The sequence below is a fragment of the Dama dama genome, chromosome 30, assembly GCF_033118175.1.
Source record: "Dama dama isolate Ldn47 chromosome 30, ASM3311817v1, whole genome shotgun sequence".
NCBI lineage: Eukaryota > Metazoa > Chordata > Mammalia > Artiodactyla > Cervidae > Dama > Dama dama.
The window spans coordinates 41296653-41302690 of NC_083710.1; the positions used below are offsets into that span (position 1 = coordinate 41296653).

Below are 6038 nucleotides of genomic sequence, written 5' to 3' on the forward strand. Positions count from 1 at the left end.
AATCATTATGTTGTACACCTAAAACTAATATAATGCTATATGCCAAGTATACCTCAATATAAAAATAACAGGGGAAAATTTGTCAACTTTAACGTCGAGCAGCCTATGTGGCACCCCTGTATTGTTGCTTAGGTGACATTGAACAATTCATGGTGAGTGAATTGAAGCTGACTTTGAGCTTCAAATTTCTTACTTTTAAATTAAGTACCCCTTGTGACCCCTTAGACTGTAGCCCCCCAATCTCCTCTGTCCATGGGATTCTCCTGGCAAGAATACTGGAGTGGGTTACCATTTCCTTCTCCAGGGATCTTCCTGACACAGGGATCAAACCAGGGTCTCCTGTATTGCAATCAGGTTCCTTACCATCTGAGCCACAAGGCAAGCCCACCAATAGAAAATACTTTATCCGTTTGCAGTGAAGATTGGTAAAGTCAATATATGTCAAATGCTCACTGATTTACATTAAGGTGATCAAATAGGAGGATCTAGATTTCACTCATCCTTAGAAGTACATCAAGAATACATCTACAAGTGGAACAATTCACACAGAGCACCTGTTGAACACTAACAGAGGATCTCAGACACCTTAAAAAAAAAAAAAAAATCCCCACGTAACTGGGTAAGATGAAGAAAAGAAAGGGAAGAAAAAGAAAAGAGGAAGCAGGATATGATATGCACACCAGGTGGGGGGAGCAGAAGGAGAGGAGTAGTTACTACACCCAGGGAGGCCCCCTCACCAGTGATAAGATCAGCTGAAATTGAGGGTGCGTTGTTCAAGGGTATTGGAAGAAAGTGCAGTGACTAGTCTGTGGCAGGCAGGACAGAGTGAGACTTCCCTGAATGCTCTGTGCCACTGCCCTGTGCAACCCAGACTGAGATGAATGCTCACCAAAGCAGGTGGGGGTTGGGTGCTGAAACACTGACTAAGGGGAAGGACTGCTACTGCATAGAGCTGGCCTGATGGGATGGGAATGACAAACTCAACAGCAGGGAATGCGTCTGGGGGGGTTCAGATTGCCTTCGAAACAAGCACAGTTGAGTGTCATGCAAAGGGCAGGGCCACTATCCTGGCCTCTCTCCCCATATGCCAGCCCCTGGTTCTATGGGTTCTAGGAGAGACTCCCAACAGAGCAGGAACATATTCTGCAGTTGTTGCCATCTTGCCCACCTCATGTCTGAGTGAGCATCAATCAGTTCAGTTCTGTCACTCAGGACTGTCTGACTCTTTGTGACCCTATGGACTATGTAGCATGTCAGGCTTCGCTGTTCATCACAAACTCCCTGAGCTTGCTAAACTCATAATCTTCAAGTTGGTGATGTTATCCAACCATCTCATCCTCTGTCATCCCCTTCTCCTCCTGCCTTGAATCTTCCCCGGCATCAGGGTCTTTTTCAGTGAGTCAGGTCTTCACATCAGGTGGCCAAAGCATTGGAGTTTCAGCCTCAGCACCAGACCTTCCAATGAATATTCAGGACTGATTTCCTTTAGTATTGACAGGTTTGATCTTCTTGCTGTCCAAGGCAATTTCAAGAATCTTCTCCAACACGACAGTTCAGAAGCATCAACTCTTCAGTGCTCAGCTTTCTTTATGGTCCAATTCTCACATCAGTAGTCTCACACAACTACTGAAAAAATCAGAACTTTGACTGTATGCACCTTTGTTGGCAAAGTGAAGTCTCTGCTTTGTAATATGCTGTCTAGGTTTGTTACACCTTTTCTTCCAAGAAGCAAGGATCTTTTAATTTCATGGCTGCAGTTACCATCTGCAGTGATATTTGAGCCCAAGGAAAGAAATTCTGTCACTGTTTTCATTGTTTCCCCATTTATTTGCCATGATTTGATGGATATCGATGCCATGATCTTCATTTTTTGAATGTTGAGTTTTAAGCCAGCTTTTTCACTCTCCTCTTCCACTTTCATCAAAAGGCTCTTTAGTTCTTATTTGCTTTCTGCTATAAGGGTGGTGTCATCTGCATGTCTGAGGTTATTGATATTTCTCCCAGCAATCTTGATCCCAGCTTGTGTTTCATCCAGCCCAGTATTTCTGATGATGTACTCTGCATATAAGTTAAATAAATAGGGTGACAATATACAGCCTTGACGTACTCCTTTCCCAATTTAGAACTAGTCTGTTGTTCCATGTCCAGTTCTAACTCTTGCTTATTGACCTGCATATAGATTTCTCATGAGGCAGGAAAGGTGATCTGATAGTCTCATCTCTCTAAGAATTTTCCACAGTTTGTTGTGATCCACACAGTCAAAGACTTTGGAGTTATCAATAAAGCAGAAGTGCAGAAATAGATGTTTTCCTGGAACTCTCTCCTTTTTTCAATGATACAAGGGATGTTGGCTATTCGATCTGGTTCCTCTACCTTTTCTAAATCCTACTTGAACATCTGGAAGTTCTCAGTTGACATACTGTTGAAGCCTGGCTTGGAGGATTTTGAGCATTACTTTGCTAGCATGTGAGATGAGGGCAATTTTGTGGTAGTGTGAACATTCTTTGGGATTGCCTTTCTTTAGGATTGGAATGAAAACTGACCTCTTCCAGTCCTGTGGCCACTGCTGAGTTTTCTAAATTTGCTGGAATATTGAGTGTAGTACTTTAACAGCATCATCGTTTAGGATTTGAAATAGTTCAACTGGAATTCCATCACCTTGACTAGCTTTGTTTGTAGTGAAGCTTCCTAAGGCCCACTTGTCTTCACATTCCAGGATGTCTGGCTCTAAGTGAGTGATTACACCATCGTGGTTATATGGGTCATTAAGATCTTTTTAGTATGGTTCTTCTGTGTATTCTTGCCACCTCTTCTTGATATCTTCTGTTTCTGTTAGGTCCACCTTAACAACAAGACTCAGCACCACCCAAAAGCCTGAAGGCTCCAGTGCTGGGCCCCTCAGGTCAAACAACCAGCAAGGCAGCAACATAGGCCCAATCATTAGCAGACAGGTCTGCTTGTGATTCATAGACAATCACAAAATACACCACTTGACACTGCCCTGTCCACCAGAGGGACAAGGCTTAGCTCTAACCACCAGAATGTAAGCACCAGTCCCTCTCAACATGAATCCTAAATAAGCCCTTGGACTAATCTCACCCAAGAGATGGCAGACAACAGAAGCAAGAGGTACAATGATATTGCATCCTGCAGAAAGAAGATCACAAATTCAGAAAGTTAGACACAATGAGAAGACAAATAAATCTATTTCAGACAAAGTTACAAGATGAAAACCCACAAGACCAAACACATGAAGAGAAGATGGGCTATCTACCTGAAAAAGAATTCAGAGTAATGATAGTAAAGATGATTTCAGAAATAGAATGGAGTCATAGATTGAGAAATGCAAGAAATGTCTAACAAGGACCTAGAAGAACCCAAGTACAAACAAATAGTAATGAAAAAATACCATAAAGAAAATTAAAAATGCACTGTACTGTGCTCATTCTTTCTGTTGTTTTTGACTCTTTGTGACCCTACAGACTGTAACCCACCATGCTTCACTGTCCATGGGATTTCCCAAATAAGAATACTGGAGTGAGTTGCTATTCCATCCTCCAGGGTATCTTCTAGACTCAGAGACTGAACTCATATCTCCTGCATTTCAAGCAGATTCTTTAGAGCTGAGCAACTGGGGAAGCCCAAAGCAATACAATGGAGGTAATCTATAGCATAACGACAGAGGTCAAAGAATGGGCAAGTGACCTGGAAGATAGAATGTTGGAAATCTCTGCCATGGGAAAGAATGTGGGGAAAAAAAAAAAAAAAAAAGAATGAAAATAAATTAAAACAGTCTCAGAGACCTCCAGGACAACATTAAATGCACGAATGTTTGAATTGCAAGGGTCCTAGAGAAAGAGAGAAAGTCTGAGAAAATATTTAAAGAGATTATAGTTAAAAACTCCCCTAACATAGAAAAGGAAATATTCTCCCAAGTCTAGGAAGTTCAGAGTCCCATAGGATAAAACCAAGGAAAATTATGTCAAGATATATATTTTCCAAACTAACAAGAATTAAATAACAAGAAAATGTATTAAAAACAGGAAGACAGGCAGGGAAAAGCAACAACTAACATACAAGAGAATCTCATATATTTATCTGCTGATATTTCAGCAGAATCTCTTCAGATTAGGAGGGAGTGGCATGATATATTTCAAGCGATGAATGGGGAAAAAAAAAAATTGCAACCAGGATACTCTATCCAGCAATGTTCTCATTTAGATTTGATGGAGAAATAAATACCTGTACAGATAGCAAAAGCTAAAATAATTCAGCACCACCAAAACATCTCCACAACAGATTCTAAGGGAACGTCTCTATGCAGAAAACACAAGAGAAGAAAAAGGCCTACAAAACAAGCCCAAAACAAGTGAGAAAGTGGCAATAGGGATCTACTTATTGATAATTACTTTGAATGGAAATGAATTAAATGCTCCAAATAAAAAAAGACACAGGCTAGGTGAGTGGATACAAAAACAAAACCTGTATACATGCTGTCCATAAGAAATGCACTTCAGAACTAAGGACATATTCAGACTGAAAATGAAGGGAAAGGAATACAAAAAGATATCCCATGCAAATGGAAATTGGAATAAGTTTAGAGTAGCAATACTCATAGTTTACGAAATAGATTTTAAAATAAAAATTGTTACAAGAGATGAGGAAGGACATTATATAATGATCAACTGATCAATCAAAGATCACATAATAATTGTATGTGCACTTCAATATATAAGGCAAATAGTAATATCCCATTTGAAAAGTTTGGAATAAAGTTTCTTCTCAACTACATACAAATCATTCTCCAGGATCGATCACATCTTTGTCACAAATCAAACCTTGGTAAATTTAATAAAGGCAAAAACCTATCAAGCTTCTTTTCTTACCACAATGATAGGAGAATAAAAATAAAAAAACAGAAAAGATATATAAAAAATACAAATACACATGGAGGCTAAGCCATGTGTTGCTAAATAATCAATAGATCATTAAAGAAAACAAAGAGGACATCAAAAAATACCTAGAGAGACCAATGACAATGAAAACATGATGATTCAATATGTATCAGATACATCAAAAGTCATATTATAAGCAAAGATTATAGCAATACAATTCTACCTAAAGAAATAAGAAAAATCTCAAGTAAACAACCTATCCTTACACCAAAAGTAGCTAGATAAATAAGATCAAACAGAATCCAAAGTTATTAGAAATAAAGAAATCATAAAGAACAGAGCAAGAATAAATGACATACAGACAAAGAAAACAGTAGCAAAGATAACTGCCCTGCAGATGCCAGACTCGCCTGCACCACGGGTGCGGCCGCCCTGCTGCACCTGTGCCTTTGGGGCAGAAAGGAAGCGGCTATTTCTACGCTCAGTGCTCGGAACCGTGGGCACTAAGAATGGTTTGTAGCCGGACATCACCGAGGGAGCCCCTTGTTCCCACGTGCACGGAAGAGAAGGCCGGGGAGGACTAAGTGAGCGACAGGCACACGGCGAGCTTGGGTCCGGTGGGGTTGACCCGGAGAGGGTCTGCTGGAAATGATGGCTCTTGTCAGTCTGTGGGAGGACTGTTTAGGAGTCCCTTGAGGAAAGGCCAGAGGATTCCGTTGATGGTGCTGCTGCAGAAAAACAGGGTTTGGGAGGATTCGCTGATTAGAAAAATAAATAAATAAAAATTAAAAAAAAAAGAAAACAGTAGCAAAGATCAATGAAACTTAAAGTTGATTCTCTGAAAGCATAAACAAAATTGATAAAACCTTAACAAGACTCATCAAGATAAAAGGTAGAGGATTATAATCAGGAAAATTAAAAACAAAACAAAAAAAAAAAAAAAAGAAAAAGAAAAATGCTACAAGCACCAAAGAAATATAATGGGTCATTAGAGACTACTACAATAACTATGCCAATAAAATGGACAACCGAGAAGAAATGCACAAGTTCTTAGGAAAACGAAACCTTCCAATCCTGAAACCAGGAAGAAATAGAAAATATGAACAGATCTATAACAAGTAATCACATTGAAACTGTGATTTA

At 39.6% G+C, this 6038-nt stretch overlaps 1 non-coding gene across 1 annotated transcript; it reads left to right on the forward strand.

Moving 5' to 3' along the window:
• Positions 1-5291: 5291 nt before the first annotated feature.
• On the forward strand, positions 5292-5425 carry LOC133049758 (small nucleolar RNA SNORA43). The gene has a single exon (XR_009691448.1). It is a non-coding gene; the product is annotated as a small nucleolar RNA SNORA43 (small nucleolar RNA).
• The last annotated feature ends 613 nt before the right edge of the window (positions 5426-6038 follow it).